The sequence below is a fragment of the Xylocopa sonorina genome, chromosome 2 (genome assembly GCF_050948175.1).
Source record: "Xylocopa sonorina isolate GNS202 chromosome 2, iyXylSono1_principal, whole genome shotgun sequence".
NCBI classification, from domain to species: domain Eukaryota; kingdom Metazoa; phylum Arthropoda; class Insecta; order Hymenoptera; family Apidae; genus Xylocopa; species Xylocopa sonorina.
Window position 1 is genome coordinate 15,812,040 of NC_135194.1, and position 15,076 is coordinate 15,827,115.

Genomic DNA, 15,076 nt, shown 5'->3' on the forward strand with positions numbered 1-15,076 from the left:
TGCGGAGCTTATCAATGTCGAGAAGACAGGCAAGACCAACGAAAAGAACTACCATTGCCTTGTTCGCGGATTTCTTTTACGATGTCGAACAGTAGAATAAGACAAATTGAAAAGTGATGTTCTATATATTTTCAGTTGTCAGATACGAGTTATCAATGGAAGGTTGATCGTTTGGATGGGTGTTTCGAGAAATATATATCATAGCTGATGCAGAATTGCTGTTTCAACGGACGAACGCGCAGATGCGTGTTCCAGAACGTATGCAGAAAAAGAGAGAGGGAGGGAGAGAGAAAGGGACGGAAAAAGACTGGCAGAAAGTTAAAAATAGTCGTTCTTCTACTTGGTGCCTCCGCTTTTCGTGTGCACGCCATCCTACGTGTTTCGCGGCGGCTTCTTTCAGCCTACGGAATCTCCTCAAATATGGCAGGCTCGATCAGCCAATGTTCAAAGTGGAACAAGTCGGAAATCAAGTAAAACCCACGCTGGGTGCCAAATAGAATCAAAATTAAGCGAGGACCAGTGCCGTTTAATAGAAGATACGTAGAAATTAAAAAAGAAGTACATCGGAGATTTAATCTATTCCGCTCGAAATATTTCTAAACAATTGAAAAATGGAAAATTCGATAATTTTCCCGCCCGTCTGACAAAGAATTCTCAGACATCCGGACGCGTTCCTTGAGAATTGCGCTCGATGAAAAATTAGCAACCCACCAGGGCAGCAACCCAAGCGTCAGGCGGAGGAAACGTGCTTCTCGCTTCAGTGTACACAAGTATGCACGTCAAATGCTTGGGATCGAACGATCCCACGATAAACGCGTATCCGTACTTACATTCGAGAGCAGACCTGGAGTCGACGACCGTGTGCACGCCGAGACGAGAACGATTCTTTCACTACGAAACACTGTACATTGCTCTCAATCTGTCGCACAGTAGGGAGGCAAACAGGGCATTCACCAACCGGGCCGTGCCCTCTCTGACTACATCCGAAGCGATACGAAATTCGGTTAATTTCGAGACGATGAGTCAGCCAACGCGAAGAGAGAAGAAGAAGAAGAAGATGATGAAGAAGAAGAAGAAGGAGAAGCAGAAGGAGAAGAGACGGTTCACTCGGCAAAGAGTCCACTGTGGCGCGGTGGCATCGAATCCAGACAGACACCGACGACATAGAGAGGAGAGGCACATCCACGTCCACGCACACACTCGTACACAAATGCGTGCAGACAAACGATCCAACAGCACAGGCAGAGAATTTACGCGACAGCGAGAAGCGAGGGGTCTCTCGTCTACCCTTGAAACTTTTCGTCTACGTGCCTGACCCTCTTTACCCGGCACTGAACTGAACTGTCCTTGACGCCCGGAATGGTTCAACGATAGCCAGCAGGAGCAGAGAGCAAACGACAGAGAAGACCTCAAGCTAAAACCTGCCCCCCTCCTTTCCCTTCCCACCCTGGATGGTGGGGTTCTTAACGAACCACGGGATGAATATGGTGGGGCGCAATTGAGACTAGTCTCCGCTACTAAACCATCCTGTACGGATGGACGCTCATAGTCGATGGTTCGCCGATCTCACGAATTTCAAGGACGTCTGCGTGAAACCGGATGGCTACGAGAAAAAGAAGATCTAGGAATCCTTTCTTTCTTCCTTTCTTTCTTTCTTTCACTCTAGCTAAGCCATCTTTCTCGCGTTCTTCCTTTCTTCTCTGCTATCCACACCCCTCGGTCCTCCCCCTCCCGCCCCCCTACCGCCGTATCGCCAACCTCTCTCCCCTTCTACGCAAGTGTATATGCTCCTTTTTTTTTCTTATAACGCGATGGTTGACGTCATCGAGATTCGCATACCATTTCCGTTCGTTTCGTCCAGACGAAGTCTACCCGCCGCCTATCGAAACGACCACAGAAAAATATTCGCGACGACAAAACGCTTATCTTGTTTTCGAGGATTTTCGTCTAATCCCCGTGCGCGAAATTCCTGTTCCTCTTTCTCTTTACGATCGCTATGATATCGTGGCTGAGCAGAAAATTTGTAACGCTGCGCGAGGCTTTTACTACTTATATCTACAAGGTCAGCGAAATTCCTAGTCGATCCATGGAACTTGGAGCAATTTCATCGCGGCGACATTCCAATTAAATGTTCCCTGAAAACTTGTTCTATCTACCGTGCATCCTGATCGCGTCGGTTACGGTCAGCCTCTCCTCTCTGTCGTAGGGTGCGTATACACCAAGTACACGGCACACGCACGTACGAGAGAGAATGTAACATGGAACAAAGAAACGCGTTTTATTCTGGTCGTGCTGTATATCGTTGTCCCGCATTCTTAGGAAAGTTGCGCATCTGGACGAGCCTGATATCCGTGGCGGCTCAATTGGCTCCCGCAACGCCTCTATTTGAATAACCGCCATCATGGCGGGGACAGATGAGGCTCTACCGCTTCGCCGTTTAAAAAAAAGAAGAAAAAGGAAAAAGAAAAATCATTTAACCGTTGGAAGGAACTGGAAAGCGAAGTAAAAGTCGGAGGAAAACGTTATTGCAAAAGTTCCACGATCTTTCGCCACGGACTCTGGAAACTTTGGGTATCCCAACGGAACGGAGCGCGAATAGAGTTCCGTGGAGCGACACGCCCGTGCTCCGGTTAAATACTTGTGGGCTTCGCTAACGAGAACTCGCGGCAATGCGGTACCAGGGAGGCAACTGGAAAATCCTGGGATCAGCAATCTCTCTGAAACCACGAATCGGCAGACCACGAACGTCGAAAGCAGCTGCAGACTGGTCAGAAGAGTGATACGAGCGCGCGCGCGTACACATAGAGAGACGTGCATATGGGGGTTGAGAAGGACAGAGAAGGGGAGTCAACCGGACAGAGAGAGAGAGAGAGAGAGAGAGAGAGAGAGAGGTTCACCGCGAAATGGAAGATTTCCCGATGACCACTGGTCTGGTGTCCAGTAATGGATGAAACGTAGAAGAGAGGCAAAGCGAGAAAACGGCGTGCACGGTGGTCACAGGGAAAGAAAGCGGTGTATGTATATGGGTATACACGCACAGCCGGATGGACAGACAGACAAATGGACAGATAGACAGAGATGGCAATGTTCGGGACACGAGCGAGTGGAGGGGGGGTGCAGACAGGGGCGGGGCACGTCGCGGAGGGCCCCGCGCTTGAGGGAAGGAGGTACGAGGTAGGAGGGAGAAGGGTGCCTAGCAACAGGCCTGCCGGCAGCCGGGCAGAGCAGCGTGATTAAATAAAACCAGCGTCGGGCACGGCGACCCACCAGGCGTTGACATCAGCGCGCACATGTACAAGAGACCTTTTCGAGTGCTCGTGTGAAAGAGAGAAAGAGAGACAAAGAGAGAGAGAGAGAGAGAGAGAGAGAGAGAGAGTGGAAAAGAGACTCACGCACGAGAGTCTACGCACCGATACAGAGACTATAGACATCGTTGGTGTACGCGTACCACGAGGCCGTCCCGGTACCGATCGCACACGCCTTCGAACCGGCGAATTCTCTCGGCCCACATGACTGACTCGCCGGCTGCCAGCCGACGGCTGCCTGCCTGGTTGCCTTCCTTCGCCGGCTGCTCCGACTTCTACAGTAGTTACAAAAATGATCCGTACATTATGCATATTCTCCAACGTGGCGTTCGTCGATCAAATCCCATCTCTCATTCTCGGATCTGTATCGAAATTTGATGCGTACGCTCAAAGCAGATCTCATTTTTTACGCGAACGCGAAAATACTTTTTACGGCCGCCGGTAGGCTTTCAGTTCAGCCAACACGTACGTACATAATGTCGCGGAGAAAGCGCAAAGGTGCGAGATACAAAGCGGAGCACGGGTACAAGGTGGAATCATTTTTTTTTTTTTTCTATACTGTGCGAACATTCAGCCACCGAACGTGGTGAAGACGAATTGGGAAGATCCAAAGAATTATTTAAAAGTTTCACTTCGATAATGACGCAAGTGAGCAACCACGATTGGGTGGAATGCCGAGTCAGAAGGACATTCCTTATATGTGATGCCATCGGATCGCAGAATCTATAAATATCGCCAAAATATTATCTTTCCCGATAGAACGAACGGTATTTGCGCGTCGCCCGTGCGATTTTCGATGGGAATAACGAAGAACGTTACCAAGCAGTGCTTAAATTGCAGAATTACGCGACCGATTAAGGACGTCGCTTTGGACGAACGTCTGCCGTATTTAACCGTTTAACCTTACACAGTGGTTCGCGATTTTTGTGCCAGATTTTAGCGGCACACGCGTGAAAATTAATCTAGCTCTACAAGCAATTTGTTCATCGTAGGAGATTGTGGTTAATATCTACACGTGAACGTATACGATCATTAGTCGTTGTGACAGACCTATGACACGTGCCAAAAGCATCGTTTACTTTCGTATCGAATTCGTACGTTTGGCGTTCTCGCTTACTCCGTTTCCATCGTTCATTTCTTTTCGCAAGCCACGGAGATATTATTATCATTATCAGAGGAGATAACCAGGGGCAAACATTAAAAAACCCAATGCATACGTACGAATATAGATTGTCGATTCGAACGACTTGCGAAAAAGAAAAAAAAGAGAAATGTCGAAACGTAACAAATCGACACCTGCCGCAATATCCTTGCCACGAAAATATCCCTTATCGATTATTCGTTTCTCTTACCATTACTATCTCCGTGATTATTCGGATTTGTTAATCGGAAAACATCATTAAGATTGTTAGAAAGTTTTTTGATAATGTGAAATGTAATGGTGAAAAGCGCATGCGCTTTCGTATCAACCGAAAAGGTTCCAGCGTTCTCCGGAAATTACGTAGAAGCGGTTTGTAACGTTCGGGACGAACAAATATTTTCCCGTCACACATAATTTTAATACGTTATATTCTCGGGCTTCTTTGCAGCTTGGTGTGCAACGTTTTAACAGATACATTTAGCAAATTAGTTTACCGAGAATCCGATTGACATTCACCATCTACGATTTAAACAGCTACCTCGCTAAGCATGCACAGAGTAAAAGATGTTACTATAGCCAAAGACGTAAAGCTTCGAGTAGACAGAAATTCGAAGTGATACCAACGCAATACTGGCTTGTGTATCGTATTTTTACACCGAGCGTTTTCGTATTTTTTTTCTGCTAAATTTAAAATTGTTACGTAAAATCAATGCGATCCTCGTACTGTACGTTAGAGCGAAGAACACGAGTAGTTCAAGTTTTCGACGAACAGCAAAGGGGAGTAGTGTTAAGAGGAAGCGACCGTTAAGTGGCACGACGAATAATCGTACAGTAGAATAGTCCTTTGTACGCTGTTACGGTCAGACAGTCCCCCTTTTTATGTGTTTCAGTTTCTTTCTCACAACAACGTACTAAATCGCATATTTGTCACCTTAAAAAAAATCGTTCGATCCTGTCATATATCTGTCTTTGCGGATACGGTGGAATTAAATATGCATATCTTCACTGGTTTTCGTGGAAATGAAGAAAAGTTACAGCGAGAAGAGGTCGAGGCACGCGTCTACAATTTGAACACGGATCAACGCAGGGTCGTTAAATTCTAAAAATAAAATACGATTCGCGTTGTACGCGCGGGAGCAAGAAACCGAATAAAACGAAAATCGTTCGCGAACGCGAGGATGTCGAGGTGTCCTTCGAAAAATACGTCCGCGTGAAGCGATCGTTAAAAATCGGATCGTTAAACGGTTTATGCGACGAAGCGTCGAAGGTCCACGAAAAATTGCAAGCTCGTGCCAATGAAATTAGCGAAGCTGAAGTAAACGAACGATTTACCTGTTTGACGTGTGCACGTGTTCGTCTCTTCCGGTGTGCAGCGAGAACGAGGTTAGCCGACAGGTTAGCCGGTGGCGCACCACTATTACGTGACGTTTCCTCGTTCCTTTTCGCCGCATCGATCAGAGTCTGTTTTCTTCAATCGAATTTCGGTCGACATCACCAATAAAAACTGTTGAATCACTGTTGCTTCTCGGGGCTCGAAATCGAAAGGTCGCTTCCGTTTCGTAAAGCTTTTAAACCACGCAGTGCGGTGTAAACCGGCGTAAGCCGGCACGCGTGACAGTCCCGCCTCGAAATTATTTTCGACGCGACTTTAACCCCCCGGGGATAACCAATAGGCTGGTCTCCTCTTACTCCTTTTCCTTTTTTTCTTTACTTTACTGCCCATATTCTTTTCCTCTTACAGATTCCTTAACCGGACGTTTCACTATTTGGGAAAATCGTAACGAGATAGGCTTCCACAGGGATCATCGACGATTTTAACCCTCGACCATCGGAACTTGTGACAATCGCCCATCTTTGCTCTTTCCCTCGAACTCTCCCCGACGTTCATACTATTTCGGCCGAGACGGAAGAAGAAGAAGAAGAAGAAGAAGAAGAAGAAGAAGAAGAAGAAGAAAAAAAACCGAAAAAGGAGGAATATATTCTGCCAGCACACGAACATCCGCGAATCTATTTTTTCGAAACTACGTCGTGTTTGACGATGAATATGCAAAATTCGAAGCTAGAAGCTCGTACGAACTACCAACGTCTTTTAAGCTCTCTCTCTCTCTCTCTCTCTCTCTTTCGCACTCTCTCTCTCTCCCTCCCTCCCTCTCTCCTTCTATCTCGTTCACGCTCTCTGTCTCACGCAACACGCTCTTTATCTCATTCGTGACCGGTGGAAATGGCCGCGTTTTAACACGTCACCAAACACTCGGCAATTCGCTCGCATGCCGACATACGTGGCAGCGAATGGTACGATACACACTTACGAATTCCTAAGCCGAGCCGGTAGACTTTCGAAGAGGAATAGTTTTGTAGGTCGTACGAGACACGCTCGAGAAGAGAAACTTGCGGGCCTCTGGTTATTTAGGGGGAAAAAAAAAAAAGAAACCGGAAGAACGAAGAAGAGTAAAAAGAGGAAAAAAACAGAACAGAGAACGAGAGAAAGGAACCGTACGTGCAAAAAGGAGCATAGAGCGATTGGAAATGGTACGCGAAGGGGAGCCCAGCGACAGAGAGTAACTAGCGGAGGCCAGAATCGGTGGACGGTGATGGCGAAAGGTCCCAGATTGGAGTGCGAACGCAGAACGATGTGCGAAAATACCTCTTTCACGAACAGCCGGCGACGAACTGGCCGATTGGCCGTTCCACGGGGCGCAAAACTGCCGGTCTCGCGGCACGCCGCTACTACCCATCCTGCACGATGTAGACCCCACCGGCGGCCCGATCCTAGACGAGCGCGCACGAGCCCGATCGGAGCTAGCCGAATTCGACCGGAAGCCCACCGTGCCGAGAACCGCCGAAGCGCGTCGAACCTTTGTACTCTCCGCCCATCTGATCGGGAATTCCTGTCGGAATCGCCACGGTCGATCCTTTATCCGTGCGCGCAACCAACTCCGGCCCTAACTCCGCGAACGTCTCGAGTGTCGCGGAGGCCACCGACCCGCGGGATTCACCAAAATTTTACGCCCCAGCTTTCCCTTCGAGATCGTCGAACGTCTTCGCGCCGGCGGAACCATCGCCCCGGATACCGCGGACTCTGCGCCGTCCTAAATAATTCCGGAGCCGTTCGGACCATGGCCGCAAACGATCCTTCGACTCGTATTATCGTAGAAGGAAAACATCGTCCGAGCGATTCGTTTGAATGGTCGTCGGTAGCCGCATGGTACGACGACGATTCTTCCCGTACGTCTCGTTCGACGGTGGGTTAGACGCGAAATAGTTGAACGATCGCCGTCGAGTTGGCCGTCGCTCGAATTTCCCTACGACGCGGGCAGGAAAGTGTAGGAAATGGTTCTGTTTGTTGGCAAAACTATCGATCAAGGAAATTCTTGCAGCGAAACGCGCACACTCGAGGGCTTCGTTTCACCGCGGCACTAATGCCTCGATATTCCGAAGACTCTGCAGTATACGTGCAGGGGATATATGCACATAAACCTTTACCCGTGTTATTACGCGATCTTGTGCAATTGGAAGCGCCCGGCGCCAGCTTCCTTCTTGCCTCATAGAAATTGCAACGCTCGCTAAGTAATACCGGCGGTACCTTCGTTTCGATATTACTTCACCCTTTCTATACCTCCGAGGGGAAGATTGTGCGTCCAATTATCGGAGAGCTTTTAAAGTGGTCCGAGATCGAAGGTAAATGGAAATGTAAGCGATGGACGGGCGAATAATATGAAACTCCTTTTGCCCGCGAAGAGCTAGCCGGGGTGAGTGGCGGCCCTTTAAAGAGCCACGGGGAATCAAAACGTTTTCATTGAGTATCAATTAATAAATCAGCCAATCGAGCGGACGAGATTTTTCGTTTACATCCCGTAACCGGTTTCGAGCGTACAAAGGAACACTCTTTCGCCTCGTTATATGCAGCACGCGACGGTCAGGAGACCTTAAAGTCCTATTTTATCCGCGCAGCTGAATTCATTTGGCAATAAAACTCCACGCGTTTACAACTGTCTGCTGACTGGCCGTCGAGCGGCTGCAAAGGTACGGGACAGTGGAAATCCACTTTGCGAGAGTTTAAAAGGGAATCGATCGTTCCTCTGGTCTGCGATCGCGGGAAGAGAAAGGTCGCGTCTAAGTAAGACGATGCAACGAGGGGGTGGCGGATGGAAGTTGACTCCTCGCGTTGACCTTAAAGTTTTTCATTCCGAAACGAGTAGAAGACTATCCCAATTATAAATAGCAGCTCGCGATAGGCGATCGAGGTGGGCGAGTTGCCCGTTACCTATCCACGGGAACTATGGTACTCGCGAGTACTCTGGAAGTAGTTGTTAGCGAGAACTACCGGAAATTTCGACGACCTCCTCGGGACGAGGTGGAAGCAGTGACTCGAATCGCGGCGACCGTGAAGAATCTTTGCCGTCGAGTCGAACATCCTCTGAAATTCCTCGTTCCCGATTCTCCGCGAGAAGAAAAAGGCCGGGCCGCGTGTAATTTCATTTGGATCCGGTGGACGTCGCAATTTGAGAAACCAGGTGGTATCGTTTGATGTGTATGGACTGCGGCAGTGGAATTGCGGAGAGATGGCTGGTGATGGAGGAGGACGAGCCGGCGGGAGAGAGGGCGAGGATGGCTGGAGGCAGATAGGTGACAAGGGGATGGGCCTGCAGTGGGGAAGGACGCCGGAGGAGAAGAGGCATAGAGGGAAAGCGAGAAAGGGATGCGCGCGGATAACGAGGAGAAAGAAAGAAAGGGAATTGGAGTGAAACGCGGTAGGAACGGACGGAGAAGAGGAACATGTCCCGTGGAAGGGGCAGGTGGGATAGGAGAGAGGGAGAGACTGGGTCCTTCACCCGACGAACCAAACGAATAGCTCGTCGTCGTCGCTGCTGGTTGCGTTTCGCTTGCCGCTGGACTGCTTACCTGCCAGTCCGCTCCTCCGAACGATTATTATCGTACTGATCTGGCACAATGCACGAAACATTACATGCAACCTCCGTATTGCCGTTATCCAGCTTTCGACACCGTATGCACGCACACACCGTCACGGGACCCGTCGCGAGAGAGGCAGAACCCGACCCACCCCGTTCTCGCGTCAAACATTCAAGCTCGCCTCTTCTCCTTATTCTCCTTAACACCTGTGTCGTCTTTCGGGGAAGAAGCTTATCTTGCCCGAGCGAGAGGTCTCGTTTAGTAATTACTCGACGGGTCCGTTACGTATCGTCAGGAGTATCGTATGAATACCGTGCGCAACGGCCGGATAATCATACGACTCCTACCGAGCCTGATAACGTTCCACGTTCGTTACGGATCGGACGGCCAAATGGAAATACGAATAATTATTGTCGCGATACCTGGACCAGCCAGATCCTCTCCGCTCTGAGATACGAGCGGACTTCTCAAAGGAAGATTAAAGACTCGCGCGACGTGTACGTATGCTCGCGGACGATACGTTCTTGCAGCGTGTCCAATAGAACCCGGAGGGAGTAAAGCTGTCGCGAAGGAGATACCGAGCGTTCTCTTAGGGCGATTCCCGAGCGAGCACTACCGTCACCGGGCTTAGGCGAGCCACGTGCGCTATCGCGGTTCTTCCTCTCTTGAAACCAGCAGCATTCGTTAAACGACTACAAGGATACAGGTGACTAATCGGCGAACGGTCTACGGGCACCGATAGTACGTTTCGCTCCAAGATTGCGTCGGCGACAGTACCTAGGAAAAGGTTGCGTATTTATGCGCGGCTATAGTTCCGGCCAATGAGAGTCGTGCCTTTAAATTTCAACAGGCGAAACTGCCACCGAGCTGCCGTTCGGCTAACTCGAGGTATCTCGACGACTCGGAATGCTATCGTAGAAGCCTGTAAAAAACCTCGCGAACGCGCTCGTTATTATACCAGACCGATTCAACGCCTTTATTCACCGATGATTCACGTGTCCGTTACGCTAATGGAATCAACTATCTCCGGCGTACACCGAAGACATCTGGATACGGTCCCGATCGAAATAACAAATAGAGAGGAACGTGTCGCCTTCGATCGATAGTCATTATCCTATGAGCCAGCCGCGAAACAATGACGGCCCGAATGGAAATTGTATATCGATGGCTGATCAAACGTTCGCCGCATCTACTCAGTTCTATATGGGATACGCAAACGGGAACGAAACCCCCGTCGCTCTTTGATCGCGTTTCTAGGTCGATTTTCCAGTAAATAGGTTCAAAAGGTACCCGGCCCAATCTCGTTGATTGGTTAATGGCAATCAAAGCTGAAATTTGTACATTAGGCAATTATTTGCGCCGAAAACCGGCTATTGCTTGCTACGCTACGTGGATTGCACCGGGACGCGCAATAGGACGAGCGACTCCGCGTTACACGTATCTCTCGTTCGCAATACGTACTTGGCTCAACTTTTCCCTTTCCAACGAAACATTTTCGCGCATCACGCTGTTTAGTCATTCGATATTTCTTTTCTTCCTTATCCTTTTCGCTATTTCGAAGCAACGAGCAATGACCAAAACATGCAAAACGTCTCTCTCCGCCCCTCCTCCGCTATTATTCTTTATTCTGCTCACGCTTTATCTCGGTTCCTCCTGTTGTGTCCCTCTCCGTCGAGCCACGGCAAATTCGCATCGGCCATCAGCCGGTGCCAATAACGTACCAAAGCAGATGGGAGATGTGGCGAGAGTTTGGTGGTTGGTCCGACGTCGGTAGGGGGAAAGGGGATGCTTTCTGTCTGCAGGGCCGCGTTCAGCGAAGAACGCACCCCGATCCACCGTGACCGCGTTTGCTTGCACCTTGCGAGTAGCCACCACCATTGACGTCGCCGATCAGTCTGATGGAACTTGCGAAATTTCCAATCTTCGCACTCATATTTATTTATCGTAATCGGTGTATCGCGCAGGTATTCACAGTTACCGGTGCTCCAACCCGTATGTCATCGCAAAGAACGACACGGGGCAAAGATTTCACCTGTTTACTCCGATAATGAAGTAATCCGCTGTGGCGGACGCGCGCGGTTGTCCGACAAAGCGACACACGGCTACGAATCCATCGGAAAGCGAACGAGAACATAATAATTGAGGTTTACCCGGTGATCGATCATCTCGCACCGATGAACCGGAACAAATTCAAAAGGTACTCGTCGCGAAGCTACAGGCCGCATTTAACGATACGAAAACTTTCACTCGAATAAAATGAGCTTCGCGGGAAATGTATCGGGCGGGGGCGTGCGCGCGCGTGCCTTTTTTCCTTTTTTTCACCGTTTAAGCGGATAATTCAAAGTCAAGTGCGCACACTTGTCTCTCGCCGGGAGTTAATTTGTCGTGCGTTCGAGCGCGATCATCGTGCCCCCTTGTCTTTGAACCGCTCCTCCGCGTCGCACCGTGGAAACCTCGCTGCTGCGTACGTTCGTCTATCTCGCCTTTCTTTTTTTCCCTCTTTCCCGTTCGCGTGTAATGTAACTTCGTCTGTACGCGGTCGCCTAGGCGCGCAGGTTCCCCACCGAACGCGGCATTAAACGCAACCTAAAGCGACCAGCTGAAAAAGAATGCCGATACCATTAAACGGAATGGTAAAATATATCGCGAATAATTGTTCGATGAGCAGGCGGTTACGAGGAAAATGATATTTGCAGGGGAACGATGGGGTCGGGCGGAAGCCTGTGTATGTTAATTCGAACGCGTCCGAAGCCTTGAGGGTCTATAATTACGCGCTATAAAAATGAGAAAAATTCTTCGCAACTCGTTCATTTCCGGTTCGTAGCTGAAAATTTGCCCGCGGTGTTTATTAATCTTTCTGCCGGGTTGAATAAGCCGATTGATTTTTTTATGACGCGTATTAAAAGCGATCGCTTCCCGAGGTAATGGGAAGGGAGAAGAAAAAGGCGTAAAACGAGCGTAGCGAGATTTAGATTCGAGGTAACCTCCCCGGAGTCTAAAGTTCCCCGCTGCGGCGTCTGGTCCGATAATTTTTATTATACCTCGCCTACGGACGTCGTCCTTATGCGTACAACCTTCCACGAATCAACGTTCACGTTCCCACCTACGGTTGCTCGTCTTTAATGCTCTTCAATTAAACGGGAACACAAGTTAAAAAGACCTCCGTGCCCTGTCCCCTGGAAAGCCATCTGTTTCAGGACGATAAGTCCAAGGTAATTAAGGTTTTGACCGGACAAGAAACGCGAGTGTAATGAAATGATGTTTTATCCTAACACGCGAGAAGGAGCCGATTAGACGGCTTCCATTATTTATTCGCCGAGAGCATTTCTGCTACGTTCGTAGATATACCCCTGAGACGATAGAGAGCGACGTCCTTATCTTATTAACGCCACTTCTTTCAAGCTCGAGTGCAACGTGAAACGATCGTCGCGATGCTCGTTCTGCGGAACGACCCTGACAAAGTCTGACTAGGCGACCAGACGTCCGCGAGACGGCTTAAGCGTTTCGCGAATACTACTCCAATGCCTCCTGTACCTTTCCCGTTTCGATATTGAATGGCCATTTTAAGGCATTCGCGGATGGACAAACCTATTTTTTAGGTTCACGCGACGAATATACGATACGATTAATAAATGTCGAGCGAATATTCCGTGTACGCGCGAGGGATGTTATCGTGCCAGGTTCGTCCAAAGTCTTGGAATGAAAAAACGTTTACGTACGCGCGTGAACGTTGTAAAATGGCCGACTCGGCACTCCGTTCCTTCATCTTCGCACGGGGCCCACTTACGTTGGCTTTATTCATAATTTACGCTGAAGAATAATACGATGTACGGCTCGAAGGGCAACATATCCGCGGGATGAAAATTCTCGTTAGGAAGAGGCAAGATTCGGTACGATGGATTCAGTCCGGTTACGACTCGAAACGCGGAGCCGACGACTACTCGAGCGGATCGCAGGAACGCGATGCGATCGGTAGTTTCGACGTAGAACGATGGACAAGCGGATGATAAATCTACGGCGACGTTAGAAAAGAAAGGTTCTTACGCGGAGCATTCTCGGAAGAAGAAACGAATATAGAAGGGAAAGAAGATAAGAGAGGAATGAAAGAAAGACGGAAGGCGAAAGAGAGAAAGAGAGGAAGAACATTGGCAATGCAGTGATACGCAGCAGCAGCAGTGGCGCCGAAAATGCAATGCGGTGCGCCGGAACGACGGCGTCGGCGTCGGGCGTGGCGGATAACTGACCTCGACTCGTCTAGCCCGGCCGCCCCTGACGCCGCACCGTTTCCCACCAGGCTTTACCTCCTATCCCTCCGATGCACCATCGTGCCACCGATCCCCCACTCGGTCGCGGCGCCGAATACCACCACCGTTCCCAACTTCTCTCCCTGCTCTCTACTCTATTACTATACGTACACGCGTTCATTCTTTTCTCTTACTCTCTTTCTCCATGGCGCAGAGCGTTCGTTCTTCTCGTCCTACGGTCAAATGGTCGCTGGTTACCCCTCCAGCAACGACCTTACTCCCTCCCACGGCTGCCTTACACCCGGCGACCTCCCCACCCCGCCCTTCGAACGCCCTCGCCGCCCCTTCGTTTCTCTCTCGCGTCGTCTCTCTTCGATTCTTCTCTCAATACGCTCGCGTCTACTCTTCTCGTCTCGCCGCGGCCTTCCGCACCCCCTTCGCAGATCGGCAGACAGCAGTCTGACTGTCTGGTTGCCCGGCAACGCGGTGCTGCCCGTCGCCGTCGATGAGAGAGGGTGAATCCAGCGATAGTTACATGCCGCATCCTGCACGAGCAAATGTTAGTATAACCGGGCCGGTTTGGAAAAAAAAAAACGAAAAAATTAGGTAACGTCGTTATCGACGGACAGAATGTAGGTTCGTCGCCGATGAACCGCCGAATCAATTCCGCTCCCGTCGAGGAGTTTTTCTCGTCGGGGTAAATGTCACGTTGCCATCCCGTTCTGATCGATACCATTGACGGCGGTGGGTACCTTGACTAATTTTCCGTGCACTCGGAAAAGTTCTAGTGTTCACGATCGAAGGGATTAATTATTAGAAGGGATTAAAGAGGGAACCACGGTACGGAACAGAAATTCTTGTGGGAATGGAAATTTTCGTGAACGCCAGCGAGGGATATCCGGGGATATCGCTTGACAATATATCGTCGTGCATGTACACGTTTAGAGGTATTCGTCAATCAATGGTTGGGCTAGTTAAAGCCCATCTATTGATAGACGGTACGTATAGATACTATACATGGGCGATGGTGGTCATTGTACATCGTTGCTTATAATGAAACCACGCGCTGTGAATGACATTTCTGCAATTATTAGCGTCTCGTTGTTCTGAGTTACTGCATAGCAGAGATTTAAGCAATCAATAAAGCATTGCTGTGTCGTAGTAACGAAACGAGTTTGTACTATCATTTTTACACTCTTTAATTAAAATCGATGAGCAACTTGTATCGAAAGTCCGATACGGTTGAGAAAAATGTATCGACTAGCTGGCTTATTCGGCTACGTTGCAACAACATTCCTTTGTTAGAAACCAATTCTTCGGCCAATAAGGTTCGACAGTGTGTGACTCATAACACAACTGCTCAGTGACTCAGACACTGAGATTGCTGGCAATGTCCCCCGAGAAGACGTGGCATCCGAACCTGAATCATGAGCGCCGCTAAAAACCACCAAATATCTGTAGAACGCTAAACACAT

At 49.3% G+C, this 15,076-nt stretch overlaps 2 long non-coding RNA genes across 2 annotated transcripts in view; one reads left to right on the forward strand and one right to left on the reverse strand.

The window, feature by feature from the left end:
• LOC143432836 (uncharacterized) overlaps nucleotides 1-6,102 on the reverse strand; it is a 13,035-nt gene extending 6,933 nt beyond the window's left edge. Inside the window, exon 1 of the long non-coding RNA XR_013103065.1 lies at nucleotides 5,779-6,102. This is a non-coding gene — a long non-coding RNA (uncharacterized LOC143432836). The remainder of the gene's footprint in view (nucleotides 1-5,778) is intronic.
• The window catches only part of LOC143432837 (uncharacterized), a 19,382-nt gene extending 4,363 nt beyond the window's left edge, over nucleotides 1-15,019 (forward strand). Inside the window, exon 3 of the long non-coding RNA XR_013103066.1 lies at nucleotides 14,907-15,019. This is a non-coding gene — a long non-coding RNA (uncharacterized LOC143432837). The remainder of the gene's footprint in view (nucleotides 1-14,906) is intronic.
• The last annotated feature ends 57 nt before the right edge of the window (nucleotides 15,020-15,076 follow it).